Source organism: Styela clava, unplaced genomic scaffold (assembly GCF_964204865.1).
Source record: "Styela clava unplaced genomic scaffold, kaStyClav1.hap1.2 HAP1_SCAFFOLD_19, whole genome shotgun sequence".
In the NCBI taxonomy this organism is placed as follows: Eukaryota; Metazoa; Chordata; class Ascidiacea; order Stolidobranchia; family Styelidae; genus Styela; species Styela clava.
The window spans coordinates 177,501-192,500 of NW_027556646.1; the positions used below are offsets into that span (position 1 = coordinate 177,501).

At 55.8% G+C, this 15,000-nt stretch overlaps 2 non-coding genes and 1 pseudogene across 2 annotated transcripts; all 3 read right to left on the reverse strand.

Moving 5' to 3' along the window:
* Nucleotides 1-4,311, reverse strand: part of LOC144419414 (large subunit ribosomal RNA) — a 7,241-nt pseudogene extending 2,930 nt beyond the window's left edge.
* A 290-nt stretch (nt 4,312-4,601) lies between these two features.
* LOC144419422 (5.8S ribosomal RNA) lies at nt 4,602-4,755 on the reverse strand. The gene has a single exon (XR_013474043.1). It is a non-coding gene; the product is annotated as a 5.8S ribosomal RNA (ribosomal RNA).
* Nucleotides 4,756-5,053: 298 nt separating this feature from the next.
* Nucleotides 5,054-6,863, reverse strand: LOC144419449 (small subunit ribosomal RNA). Its single transcript, XR_013474070.1, has one exon. It is a non-coding gene; the product is annotated as a small subunit ribosomal RNA (ribosomal RNA).
* Nucleotides 6,864-15,000: the final 8,137 nt, after the last annotated feature.

Sequence of the window (15,000 nt, forward strand, 5' to 3'; positions counted from 1 at the left end):
GATAGGGGGTCACCCTGCTTTACACCGGTGTTCTGGTGCACCTCGACACCATGTATCGTTGTTACAGCCTCAACGTAGCAACTCGTAATGTAAGCTACCATAGGTGGTGGTGTTCCCATCCTTATGGCAGCGCGTCTAATACTCGAATGGTGAACCGAGTCAAACGCTTTCCTCAAGTCCAAAAATGCTAATTGCAACGGATTTTGTTGCTGCCTTGCATTTTCCAACAGGGCATCTAGCAGCATAATATTCTCTGCACAGCCGTCCGTAGGACGGAATGCCCGTTGAATCGGTTTGAGAGGGAAGCATTCACCGAGCCGCCTTCCCAAGATCTTGTGGTAGACCCGGGTTATCATCGGACCTATTGTAATAGGTCTGAATTCCCCCGGGTTTGTCGGGGAGGACACTTTAGGAATCAAGATGGTTCTTGATTTCCGCAGGGATCGGGGTTGACTACAGCTCAACATCCACAGATTGAACATCTTCGTGATGGTGCTCAAGGGAATGGACTTTAGCATCCGAAGAGAGACTCCGTCCGGTCCAGGAGATGATTCGGTTAGTCCTTTTAGAGTATCTCGGACTACCTCCTTCGTTATAGGTTCAATCACCTCCCATGCCGTAGGTCTTATCGCGGTGACCGGTCGGTTGTCTTCTATTTTCGGAGCTTCCATGATGTTTCTCCAGAATGATGTCAAGTCATTTCTGGCAGGTCCATTCCCTTCGGCGATGTTCGTTTTCCATGCCCCACTCAATACCAGCTCAGCGCAGGAGGTTCGTTTCTTGCGGAACAAGTTCTGAACCTTTTTATATTCTAGCCTGCGCTTCTGCCGATTAGATAGCTTCCTAGGATGTTGCTTCGGTGGGGATCGGTGTGATCCCCGATTGGAAGCTGATGAGCGGGAGGTCATCTCCGAAGCGTGTTCATCAAGTATTGACCTCAACTCGTCCCCATCGAGTTTTAGCTGAATGGCCTCGTCGAGCAGCGGGGCTCCCCAGGAATTATGCTCTGATATTCCTAGGGAATCGAGGTATGCCCATATGGTATGTTTCCAACTGCTCTCAGAGGCGGCATCTTCCGGACGCATATGCAAGGATGGTAGGCTTTGTACCTTGGGTTCTTGAGGCCGTATCTCATGTTTTTCGAGCATTGGCTGCAGCATCTCGTGTTGTTCAAGCCTTGGCTCTGCCTCTTTGCCTACCCCGACCTTTCTCTTTAGGTCTTTATATTCTCCTCGCTTAATTCTCGATTTAATAGCATCCAGTGAGCGGTGGGGGAGGACCTTTTGCAGGAAGGCATATCGGTTTTTTTTAATGCCCTCCTTGTCTAGGCGTAGATCTTCTTTCGCTAGCAAAAAGTCCTCCTCATGATTCCACCTCGCTCGAGATCGTTTAGGGACATGATCTAGATGGAAGTTGATCGCATGTTTGCTTCTCCTATGCAGTCCGAGACCGGTCTTGGTGGTAAATTCACGGTCACAGTCAGGGCATGGAAAAGACAAGAAAAATGTGCCACTACTTTTCTGGTTCCCGGCTGGGTCCAAACCACATCCCCCCGCAGTGGCAGGGGGTTCAGTGGATATTTTTTCGTTTATTTTTGAGCTACCGGGTTTGGGTTAAGTCCGAATGGGGTTGGTAGCCCCAGATGGACTATAAAACCTATCCGATTTTAGCTACCAAGGATACCGAAGGCATTGCCCGACTCTCGCCACGTGGAGGCCCCGGATAGGCACATGGTTTACTCCAATGCGGAGCAAACCTTAAGAGAGTCATAGTTACTCCCGCCGTTTACCCGCGCTTGGTTGAATTTCTTCACTTTGACATTCAGAGCACTGGGCAGAAATCACATCGCGTCAACACCGGGTTGCGGCCATCGCGATGCTTTGTTTTAATTAAACAGTCGGATTCCCCTGGTCCGTACCAGTTCTAAGTTGGCTGTTCGACGCCGGCCGAAGCGAGCCGCGAGGCCCGCGCAGCTGCGGCAGTCCACGGATAGGGACCGGACGCAGGTCCGAGCTCACGCCGGCCGCCGTGAAGCGGCAAGCGTTCGCCCAGTCCGGTCAAGTCCCGGCATCCGCTTTGTACCTCAGCCCGACCGACCCAGCCCTTAGAGCCAATCCTTTTCCCGAAGTTACGGATCTGATTTGCCGACTTCCCTTGCCTACATTGTTCCGTCGGCCAGAGGCTGTTCACCTTGGAGACCTGCTGCGGATATGGGTACGGCCTCGCACGACAATTACACCATCTCCCTCGGATTTTCAAGGGCCGACGCGGGTTCACCGGACACCGCAAGAGACGCGGTGCTTTACGGAGCTGCCAGCCCTATCTCCGGGCGAACCGATTCCAGGGCCTGCGCTCCTTACCAAGAAAAGAGAACTCTTCCCGGGACCCACGCCAGCGTCTCCGAGTTCGGTTGCGTTGCCGCACCGGGCGCCGAAGCGCCAATCTCCGTGTCGAGGCTCGGGAATATTAACCAGATTCCCTTTCGGACACCGGGGGCGAAGACGAGCAACGCCCCCCGTCGAACTGCGTTCGCTTGTTCCTTAGGGCCGACTGACCCATGTTCAACTGCTGTTCACATGGAACCCTTCTCCTCTTCGACCTTCAAAGCTCTCATTTGAATATTTGCTACTACCACCAAGATCTGCACCGACGGCTGCTCCACGCGAGCTCTCGCTCGACGCTTCGACGCCCGCCGCCGCGGCCTTCCTACTCGTCGCGACATAGCGCCGTGGAACGGCCCGTGTCGTCGCGACGGCCGGGTATAGGCCCGACGCTCCAGCGCCATCCATTTTCAGGGCTGGTTGATTCGGCAGGTGAGTTGTTACACACTCCTTAGCGGATTCCGACTTCCATGGCCACCGTCCTGCTGTCTAGATCAACCAACACCTTTTGTGGGCTCTGATGAGCGTCGCGTCGGGCGCCTTAACCCGGCGTTCGGTTCATCCCGCATCGCCAGTCCTGCTTACCAAGAGTGGCCCACTGGGCACTCGCATTCGAGGCGCCCGACTCCAATTAAGCGAGCCGGGCTTCTTACCAATTTAAAGTTTGAGAATAGGTTGAGGACGTTTCGTCCCCAAGGCCTCTAATCATTCGCTTTACCAGATAAAACTGCGACAAAGCGCCAGCTATCCTGAGGGAAACTTCGGAAGGAACCAGCTACTAGATGGTTCGATTAGTCTTTCGCCCCTATACCCAAATAGGACGATCGATTTGCACGTCAGAATCGCTACGGTCCTCCACCAGAGTTTCCTCTGGCTTCGACCTTCCCAGGCATAGTTCACCATCTTTCGGGTCCCAACATGGACGCTCTTGCGCGACCGCCCCGGCAGAGCGGGTGCGATCGGCCGGTCGTGCGCCGGCGCCCGCACGGGGCTCCGGGTCCGACCTCGTTCGGCCAAAGGCCGCCTTCACTTTCATTTCGCCTGCGAGTCTCGAACCACTCGACGACTCGCGCTCATGTTAGACTCCTTGGTCCGTGTTTCAAGACGGGTCGGGAGGGTGGCCGACGTGGCCACGGACCCCGAGCGCGTCGACGGCGCGCCACCGAAGCGGCAGCCCGCCGAACACCGGCACTGCGTACAGTGCAGGCGAACGACAAGCCAGCCGAACGGCGACGGCCGCACACAGAGAGCGCGCGGCATCCTTTCCTCGATCCGCCGCCGGGCCGCACCGCCCGCGCGCTGTAACACCCCCGCCGGAGCGGAGGCCACCTTCGCGCGGGGACTTAGACCGACGGCAAACCGGTCGTGACCCGCGCCGGTCGCTAGTGCGCTGAGACGGTGCGCGAGCCGACTCGGCAGCGGCGCCTTAAGCGTCCGCGAACCGAGACGGCGCGCCCCCGCACCCAACTGAAAGCGAGCCGGCGACCTGACGGGCCCTCCCGTTTGCCTCTCAACGGTTTCACGTACTCTTGAACTCTCTCTTCAAAGTGCTTTTCAACTTTCCCTCACGGTACTTGTCCGCTATCGGTCTCGCGACCGTATTTAGTCTTAGGTGGAGTTTACCACCCGCTTTGGGCTGCATTCCCAAACAACCCGACTCCGAGAAGACCCGAAGCGGCCAAGGCAAGCGCCCCTATGGGCCTAACACCCGCCGTGGGACGAGGCCTCGATCAGAAGGACACCGGCGCTCGCCGTCAGCCGCACTGGGACTTCCGTACGTCACAACTCGGCGCGCTCGAAAAGCGCGCAGATTCGACGCTGGACTCTTCCCGGTTCACTCGCCGTTACTCAGGGAATCCCTGTTGGTTTCTTTTCCTCCGCTTAATAATATGCTTAAATTCAGCGGGTGCTCTCGCCTGAACTCAGGTCGTATGTGTCAAGCGGGCCGCTTCTTACACGGCCCGCTGGCATCGCAAGTCGTCGCCGCCGGCGCCGACCGAGCGCGTACCGTCGCCGCCTTGGCCCACGGTCGGTCTTGATCTCGTGACCGGACCGACCGACCTGGACCCGCCCCTCGAACGTAGTTGAACACGTCGAGGGGCGCCGGCGGTGTACGGGACACGCGGTCGCGCCGAGAAAGCTCGGCGACCGCTTCAACTTGGGGCGACGCCCGGCCGTCTTCGCAGAGGCCAGGCGACGGCCCTCGGGTGAGGACGAACGCGACCCTGAGGCAGACGCGGTCCCGGGATTGAACCGAGACCGCAATTCGCGTTCAGAAGGTCGACGTTCAATGTGTTCTGCAATTCACATTACTTCTCGCACTTGGCTGCGTCCTTCATCGACTCGCGAGCCGAGTGATCCACCGTTAAGAGTCGTCCTCGACGTTTCGCCCGGCGCCGAAGCGCGCGGACGTCACACTGTGGGATCGACCACAAAACCACCACCGACAACAACTGCACAAAAACACCAACAAACGGCGCCGAGCGACCGCCGGGCTGGGCCGGCGGCACATCGAGCGCGGTGCCCAGAAGCCACCATCGCACTCGGCTGCCTTGCTATGCCAACGTGTTACGCGTGTCGCACGGGGCGGAACCCCGATTGACGGCCGCCCTCTCGGCGGCACCCAAAGACAATTAAGTGCGCGGTCGGCCGGGGCCTACCACCACTTTCGGTAATGATCCTTCCGCAGGTTCACCTACGGAAACCTTGTTACGACTTTTACTTCCTCTAAATGATCAAGTTTGATCGTCTTCTCGACACGCCGACGCGGCCGTTGCCAGCCGCGACGGGGCCGATCCAAGGATCTCACTAAACCATTCAATCGGTAGTAGCGACGGGCGGTGTGTACAAAGGGCAGGGACGTAATCAACGCAAGTTGATGACTTGCGCTTACTGGGAATTCCTCGTTCAAGGGAAACAATTGCAAGTCCCTATCCCAATCACGAATGAGGTTCAACGGGTTACCCGGACCTTTCGGCCTAGGTTAGACACTCGCTGCTTCACTCAGTGTAGCGCGCGTGCGGCCCCGGACATCTAAGGGCATCACAGACCTGTTATTGCTCAATCTCGTGTGGCTAAACGCCACTAGTCCCTCTAAGAAGTTAGACGCCGACCGAGAAGGTCGCGTAACTATTTAGCATGCCAGAGTCTCGTTCGTTATCGGAATTAACCAGACAAATCGCTCCACCAACTAAGAACGGCCATGCACCACCACCCACAGAATCAAGAAAGAGCTCTCAATCTGTCAATCCTACCTGTGTCCGGGCCGGGTGAGTTTCCCCGTGTTGAGTCAAATTAAGCCGCAGGCTCCACTCCTGGTGGTGCCCTTCCGTCAATTCCTTTAAGTTTCAGCTTTGCAACCATACTTCCCCCGGAACCCAAAGACTTTGGTTTCCCGGAAGCTGCCGGAAAGGTCGTCATGGTAACGCCTCCCGATCGCTAGTTGGCATCGTTTATAGTCAGAACTAGGACGGTATCTGATCGTCTTCGAACCTCTGACTTTCGCTCTTGATTAAAGAAAACATTCTTGGCGAATGCTTTCGCAGTAGTTCGTCTTCCGCCGATCCAAGAATTTCACCTCTAACGGCAGAGTACGGACGCCCCCGTCTGTCCCTCTTAATCATTACCTCGTGCTCCGAAAACCAACAAAATAGAACCGAGGTCCTATTCCATTATTCCATGCAACACTATGCAGGCGAACAGCCTGCTTTGAACACTCTAATTTTTTCAAAGTAAACTTATCGGCCACCGCCGACACTCAGTCAAGAGCACCGACGGAGAACCGAAGGTGAGGCGAACGCAACCAGTGACACGCCTTGCGACGGACCGGCGGCGCTCGCCCAAAATCCAACTACGAGCTTTTCAACCGCAACAACTTTAGCATACACTGTTGGAGCTGGAATTACCGCGGCTGCTGGCACCAGACTTGCCCTCCAATGGATACTCGTTAAGAGTTTTAGGATGTACTCATTCCAATTACAGGGCCTCGTTAGAGTCCTGTATTGTTATTTTTCGTCACTACCTCCCCGTGTCGGGAATGGGTAATTTGCGCGCCTGCTGCCTTCCTTGGATGTGGTAGCCGTTTCTCAGGCTCCCTCTCCGGAATCGAACCCTGATTCCCCGTTACCCGTTATCACAAAGGTAGGCACGTAGCGTACCTTCGACAGTTGATAGGGCAGACACTTGAATGATACGTCGTCGGTGCAGAGACCGTACGATCCGCGTGGTTATCCAGAGTCATCAAACGTCACAGGACGAACCCGGTCGGTTTTGATCTGATAAAAGCGCGCCTCCCGAAGTCGGCGCTTAATGCATGTATTAGCTCTAGAATTACCACAGTTATCCACTTCGCTTACGAGACCAAATAAACCAAGACTGATTTAATGAGCCATTCGCAGTTTCGCTTTACGAGAACTCGTACTTGCACCTGCATGGCTTAATCTTTGAGACAAGCATATCACTACTGGCAGGATCAACCAGATAGCTGCGACAGCTGCGCTCGGCCCTTGCTGGGCCGCCCGGCGCGTGCTCGTCGCATTCGTTTAAGACCGAGGCAATCGCCTGCGGCCGTACTCAGCTTCGACAGTCGCTGGCCGCGACGTCCACGCTCTCGCCGGCAGTGCCAGGCGGAGCGATTTGCGTTTTTTCTTTGCTCGCCCTCTCTCGGGCTCGATCCATTCAGTTTCGCACAAACAAGAGCTCTGCCGGCCGCCTGCAGCGGTGCCTAAAACCCGGGCATAACAATGCGACCGTTCTGCTAGGCCGACAAGCGCTCAAGCCAGACGCTCGATCGAACGCCCCCTACATATTAGTCGAGACAACGGCTCGCTCATTAGCATCGCGTTTGTACTTTAACTTTTTTCGGCTCGGCTTCTTTCGACGCCGATGCCGGCGACGCAGCACTCTCTCGCCCGCCAGCCACCGAGAAAAGGGTGCGCTCCGACCGGCCCCGCACCGCTCTTTCTTAGCTCATTCGAAATTACTGTCTTTCGCTCTGACATGCCTTACCTAGGGTTAGGTTAGTATGCTTGCACGTTTGTACTTTAACTTTTTTTGGCTCGGCTTCTTTCGACGCCGATGCCGGCGACGCAGCACTCTCTCGCCCGCCAGCCACCGAGAAAAGGGTGCGCTCCGACCGGCCCCGCACCGCTCTTTCATGGCTCATTCGAAATTACTGTCTTTCGCTCTGACATGCCTTACCTAGGGTTAGGTTAGTATGCTTGCACGTTTGTACTTTAACTTTTTTTGGCTCGGCTTCTTTCGACGCCGATGCCGGCGACGCAGCACTTTCTCGCCCGCCAGCCACCGAGAAAAGGGTGCGCTCCGACCGGCCCCGCACCGCTCTTTCTTGGCTCATTCGAAATTACTGTCTTTCGCTCTGACATGCCTTACCTAGGGTTAAGTTAGTATGCTTGCACGTTTGTACTTTAACTTTTTTCGGCTCGGCTTCTTTCGACGCCGATGCCGGCGACGCAGCACTCTCTCGCCCGCCAGCCACCGAGAAAAGGGTGCGCTCCGACCGGCCCCGCACCGCTCTTTCATGGCTCATTCGAAATTACTGTCTTTCGCTCTGACATGCCTTACCTAGGGTTAGGTTAGTATGCTTGCACGTTTGTACTTTAACTTTTTTTGGCTCGGCTTCTTTCGACGCCGATGCCGGCGACGCAGCACTCTCTCGCCCACCAGCCACCGAGAAAAGGGTGCGCTCCGACCGGCCCCGCACCGCTCTTTCATGGCTCATTCGAGTTTACTGTCTTTCGCTCTGACATGCCTTACCTAGGGTTAGGTTAGTATGCTTGCACGTTTGTACTTTAACTTTTTTCGGCTCGGCTTCTTTCGACGCCGATGCCGGCGACGCAGCACTCTCTCGCCCGCCAGCCACCGAGAAAAGGGTGCGCTCCGACCGGCCCCGCACCGCTCTTTCTTGGCTCATTCGAAATTACTGTCTTTCGCTCTGACATGCCTTACCTAGGGTTAGGTTAGTATGCTTGCACGTTTGTACTTTAACTTTTTTCGGCTCGGCTTCTTTCGACGCCGATGCCGGCGACGCAGCACTCTCTCGCCCGCCAGCCACCGAGAAAAGGGTGCGCTCCGACCGGCCCCGCACCGCTCTTTCATGGCTCATTCGAGTTTACTGTCTTTCGCTCTGACATGCCTTACCTAGGGTTAGGTTAGTATGCTTGCACGTTTGTACTTTAACTTTTTTCGGCTCGGCTTCTTTCGACGCCGATGCCGGCGACGCAGCACTTTCTCGCCCGCCAGCCACCGAGAAAAGGGTGCGCTCCGACCGGCCCCGCACCGCTCTTTCTTGGCTCATTCGAAATTACTGTCTTTCGCTCTGACATGCCTTACCTAGGGTTAGGTTAGTATGCTTGCACGTTTGTACTTTAACTTTTTTTGGCTCGGCTTCTTTCGACGCCGATGCCGGCGACGCAGCACTCTCTCGCCCACCAGCCACCGAGAAAAGGGTGCGCTCCGACCGGCCCCGCACCGCTCTTTCATGGCTCATTCGAGTTTACTGTCTTTCGCTCTGACATGCCTTACCTAGGGTTAGGTTAGTATGCTTGCACGTTTGTACTTTAACTTTTTTCGGCTCGGCTTCTTTCGACGCCGATGCCGGCGACGCAGCACTCTCTCGCCCGCCAGCCACCGAGAAAAGGGTGCGCTCCGACCGGCCCCGCACCGCTCTTTCATGGCTCATTCGAAATTACTGTCTTCCGCTCTGACATGCCTTACCTAGGGTTAGGTTAGTATGCTTGCACGTTTGTACTTTAACTTTTTTTGGCTCGGCTTCTTTCGACGCCGATGCCGGCGACGCAGCACTTTCTCGCCCGCCAACCACCGAGAAAAGGGTGCGCTCCGACCGGCCCCGCACCGCTCTTTCTTGGCTCATTCGAAATTACTGTCTTTCGCTCTGACATGCCTTACCTAGGGTTAGGTTAGTATGCTTGCACGTTTGTACTTTAACTTTTTTCGGCTCGGCTTCTTTCGACGCCGATGCCGGCGACGCAGCACTCTCTCGCCCGCCAGCCACCGAGAAAAGGGTGCGCTCCGACCGGCCCCGCACCGCTCTTTCATGGCTCATTCGAAATTACTGTCTTCCGCTCTGACATGCCTTACCTAGGGTTAGGTTAGTATGCTTGCACGTTTGTACTTTAACTTTTTTTGGCTCGGCTTCTTTCGACGCCGATGCCGGCGACGCAGCACTTTCTCGCCCGCCAGCCACCGAGAAAAGGGTGCGCTCCGACCGGCCCCGCACCGCTCTTTCTTGGCTCATTCGAAATTACTGTCTTTCGCTCTGACATGCCTTACCTAGGGTTAGGTTAGTATGCTTGCACGTTTGTACTTTAACTTTTTTCGGCTCGGCTTCTTTCGACGCCGATGCCGGCGACGCAGCACTCTCTCGCCCGCCAGCCACCGAGAAAAGGGTGCGCTCCGACCGGCCCCGCACCGCTCTTTCATGGCTCATTCGAAATTACTGTCTTTCGCTCTGACATGCCTTACCTAGGGTTAGGTTAGTATGCTTGCACGTTTGTACTTTAACTTTTTTTGGCTCGGCTTCTTTCGACGCCGATGCCGGCGACGCAGCACTCTCTCGCCCACCAGCCACCGAGAAAAGGGTGCGCTCCGACCGGCCCCGCACCGCTCTTTCATGGCTCATTCGAGTTTACTGTCTTTCGCTCTGACATGCCTTACCTAGGGTTAGGTTAGTATGCTTGCACGTTTGTACTTTAACTTTTTTCGGCTCGGCTTCTTTCGACGCCGATGCCGGCGACGCAGCACTCTCTCGCCCGCCAGCCACCGAGAAAAGGGTGCGCTCCGACCGGCCCCGCACCGCTCTTTCTTGGCTCATTCGAAATTACTGTCTTTCGCTCTGACATGCCTTACCTAGGGTTAGGTTAGTATGCTTGCACGTTTGTACTTTAACTTTTTTCGGCTCGGCTTCTTTCGACGCCGATGCCGGCGACGCAGCACTCTCTCGCCCGCCAGCCACCGAGAAAAGGGTGCGCTCCGACCGGCCCCGCACCGCTCTTTCATGGCTCATTCGAGTTTACTGTCTTTCGCTCTGACATGCCTTACCTAGGGTTAGGTTAGTATGCTTGCACGTTTGTACTTTAACTTTTTTCGGCTCGGCTTCTTTCGACGCCGATGCCGGCGACGCAGCACTTTCTCGCCCGCCAGCCACCGAGAAAAGGGTGCGCTCCGACCGGCCCCGCACCGCTCTTTCTTGGCTCATTCGAAATTACTGTCTTTCGCTCTGACATGCCTTACCTAGGGTTAGGTTAGTATGCTTGCACGTTTGTACTTTAACTTTTTTTGGCTCGGCTTCTTTCGACGCCGATGCCGGCGACGCAGCACTCTCTCGCCCACCAGCCACCGAGAAAAGGGTGCGCTCCGACCGGCCCCGCACCGCTCTTTCATGGCTCATTCGAGTTTACTGTCTTTCGCTCTGGCATGCCTTACCTAGGGTTAGGTTAGTATGCTTGCACGTTTGTACTTTAACTTTTTTCGGCTCGGCTTCTTTCGACGCCGATGCCGGCGACGCAGCACTCTCTCGCCCGCCAGCCACCGAGAAAAGGGTGCGCTCCGACCGGCCCCGCACCGCTCTTTCATGGCTCATTCGAAATTACTGTCTTCCGCTCTGACATGCCTTACCTAGGGTTAGGTTAGTATGCTTGCACGTTTGTACTTTAACTTTTTTTGGCTCGGCTTCTTTCGACGCCGATGCCGGCGACGCAGCACTTTCTCGCCCGCCAACCACCGAGAAAAGGGTGCGCTCCGACCGGCCCCGCACCGCTCTTTCTTGGCTCATTCGAAATTACTGTCTTTCGCTCTGACATGCCTTACCTAGGGTTAGGTTAGTATGCTTGCACGTTTGTACTTTAACTTTTTTCGGCTCGGCTTCTTTCGACGCCGATGCCGGCGACGCAGCACTCTCTCGCCCGCCAGCCACCGAGAAAAGGGTGCGCTCCGACCGGCCCCGCACCGCTCTTTCATGGCTCATTCGAAATTACTGTCTTCCGCTCTGACATGCCTTACCTAGGGTTAGGTTAGTATGCTTGCACGTTTGTACTTTAACTTTTTTTGGCTCGGCTTCTTTCGACGCCGATGCCGGCGACGCAGCACTTTCTCGCCCGCCAGCCACCGAGAAAAGGGTGCGCTCCGACCGGCCCCGCACCGCTCTTTCTTGGCTCATTCGAAATTACTGTCTTTCGCTCTGACATGCCTTACCTAGGGTTAGGTTAGTATGCTTGCACGTTTGTACTTTAACTTTTTTCGGCTCGGCTTCTTTCGACGCCGATGCCGGCGACGCAGCACTCTCTCGCCCGCCAGCCACCGAGAAAAGGGTGCGCTCCGACCGGCCCCGCACCGCTCTTTCATGGCTCATTCGAAATTACTGTCTTTCGCTCTGACATGCCTTACCTAGGGTTAGGTTAGTATGCTTGCACGTTTGTACTTTAACTTTTTTTGGCTCGGCTTCTTTCGACGCCGATGCCGGCGACGCAGCACTCTCTCGCCCACCAGCCACCGAGAAAAGGGTGCGCTCCGACCGGCCCCGCACCGCTCTTTCATGGCTCATTCGAGTTTACTGTCTTTCGCTCTGACATGCCTTACCTAGGGTTAGGTTAGTATGCTTGCACGTTTGTACTTTAACTTTTTTCGGCTCGGCTTCTTTCGACGCCGATGCCGGCGACGCAGCACTCTCTCGCCCGCCAGCCACCGAGAAAAGGGTGCGCTCCGACCGGCCCCGCACCGCTCTTTCTTGGCTCATTCGAAATTACTGTCTTTCGCTCTGACATGCCTTACCTAGGGTTAGGTTAGTATGCTTGCACGTTTGTACTTTAACTTTTTTCGGCTCGGCTTCTTTCGACGCCGATGCCGGCGACGCAGCACTCTCTCGCCCGCCAGCCACCGAGAAAAGGGTGCGCTCCGACCGGCCCCGCACCGCTCTTTCATGGCTCATTCGAGTTTACTGTCTTTCGCTCTGACATGCCTTACCTAGGGTTAGGTTAGTATGCTTGCACGTTTGTACTTTAACTTTTTTCGGCTCGGCTTCTTTCGACGCCGATGCCGGCGACGCAGCACTTTCTCGCCCGCCAGCCACCGAGAAAAGGGTGCGCTCCGACCGGCCCCGCACCGCTCTTTCTTGGCTCATTCGAAATTACTGTCTTTCGCTCTGACATGCCTTACCTAGGGTTAGGTTAGTATGCTTGCACGTTTGTACTTTAACTTTTTTTGGCTCGGCTTCTTTCGACGCCGATGCCGGCGACGCAGCACTCTCTCGCCCACCAGCCACCGAGAAAAGGGTGCGCTCCGACCGGCCCCGCACCGCTCTTTCATGGCTCATTCGAGTTTACTGTCTTTCGCTCTGACATGCCTTACCTAGGGTTAGGTTAGTATGCTTGCACGTTTGTACTTTAACTTTTTTCGGCTCGGCTTCTTTCGACGCCGATGCCGGCGACGCAGCACTCTCTCGCCCGCCAGCCACCGAGAAAAGGGTGCGCTCCGACCGGCCCCGCACCGCTCTTTCATGGCTCATTCGAGTTTACTGTCTTTCGCTCTGACATGCCTTACCTAGGGTTAGGTTAGTATGCTTGCACGTTTGTACTTTAACTTTTTTCGGCTCGGCTTCTTTCGACGCCGATGCCGGCGACGCAGCACTCTCTCGCCCGCCAGCCACCGAGAAAAGGGTGCGCTCCGACCGGCCCCGCACCGCTCTTTCATGGCTCATTCGAAATTACTGTCTTTCGCTCTGACATGCCTTACCTAGGGTTAGGTTAGTATGCTTGCACGTTTGTACTTTAACTTTTTTTGGCTCGGCTTCTTTCGACGCCGATGCCGGCGACGCAGCACTCTCTCGCCCACCAGCCACCGAGAAAAGGGTGCGCTCCGACCGGCCCCGCACCGCTCTTTCATGGCTCATTCGAGTTTACTGTCTTTCGCTCTGACATGCCTTACCTAGGGTTAGGTTAGTATGCTTGCACGTTTGTACTTTAACTTTTTTCGGCTCGGCTTCTTTCGACGCCGATGCCGGCGACGCAGCACTCTCTCGCCCGCCAGCCACCGAGAAAAGGGTGCGCTCCGACCGGCCCCGCACCGCTCTTTCTTGGCTCATTCGAAATTACTGTCTTTCGCTCTGACATGCCTTACCTAGGGTTAGGTTAGTATGCTTGCACGTTTGTACTTTAACTTTTTTCGGCTCGGCTTCTTTCGACGCCGATGCCGGCGACGCAGCACTCTCTCGCCCGCCAGCCACCGAGAAAAGGGTGCGCTCCGACCGGCCCCGCACCGCTCTTTCATGGCTCATTCGAGTTTACTGTCTTTCGCTCTGACATGCCTTACCTAGGGTTAGGTTAGTATGCTTGCACGTTTGTACTTTAACTTTTTTTGGCTCGGCTTCTTTCGACGCCGATGCCGGCGACGCAGCACTTTCTCGCCCGCCAGCCACCGAGAAAAGGGTGCGCTCCGACCGGCCCCGCACCGCTCTTTCTTGGCTCATTCGAAATTACTGTCTTTCGCTCTGACATGCCTTACCTAGGGTTAGGTTAGTATGCTTGCACGTTTGTACTTTAACTTTTTTCGGCTCGGCTTCTTTCGACGCCGATGCCGGCGACGCAGCACTCTCTCGCCCGCCAGCCACCGAGAAAAGGGTGCGCTCCGACCGGCCCCGCACCGCTCTTTCATGGCTCATTCGAAATTACTGTCTTTCGCTCTGACATGCCTTACCTAGGGTTAGGTTAGTATGCTTGCACGTTTGTACTTTAACTTTTTTTGGCTCGGCTTCTTTCGACGCCGATGCCGGCGACGCAGCACTCTCTCGCCCACCAGCCACCGAGAAAAGGGTGCGCTCCGACCGGCCCCGCACCGCTCTTTCATGGCTCATTCGAGTTTACTGTCTTTCGCTCTGACATGCCTTACCTAGGGTTAGGTTAGTATGCTTGCACGTTTGTACTTTAACTTTTTTCGGCTCGGCTTCTTTCGACGCCGATGCCGGCGACGCAGCACTCTCTCGCCCGCCAGCCACCGAGAAAAGGGTGCGCTCCGACCGGCCCCGCACCGCTCTTTCATGGCTCATTCGAAATTACTGTCTTCCGCTCTGACATGCCTTACCTAGGGTTAGGTTAGTATGCTTGCACGTTTGTACTTTAACTTTTTTTGGCTCGGCTTCTTTCGACGCCGATGCCGGCGACGCAGCACTTTCTCGCCCGCCAACCACCGAGAAAAGGGTGCGCTCCGACCGGCCCCGCACCGCTCTTTCTTGGCTCATTCGAAATTACTGTCTTTCGCTCTGACATGCCTTACCTAGGGTTAGGTTAGTATGCTTGCACGTTTGTACTTTAACTTTTTTCGGCTCGGCTTCTTTCGACGCCGATGCCGGCGACGCAGCACTCTCTCGCCCGCCAGCCACCGAGAAAAGGGTGCGCTCCGACCGGCCCCGCACCGCTCTTTCATGGCTCATTCGAAATTACTGTCTTCCGCTCTGACATGCCTTACCTAGGGTTAGGTTAGTATGCTTGCACGTTTGTACTTTAACTTTTTTCGGCTCGGCTTCTTTCGACGCCGATGCCGGCGACGCAGCACTCTCTCGCCCGCCAGCCACCGAGAAAAGGGTGCGCTC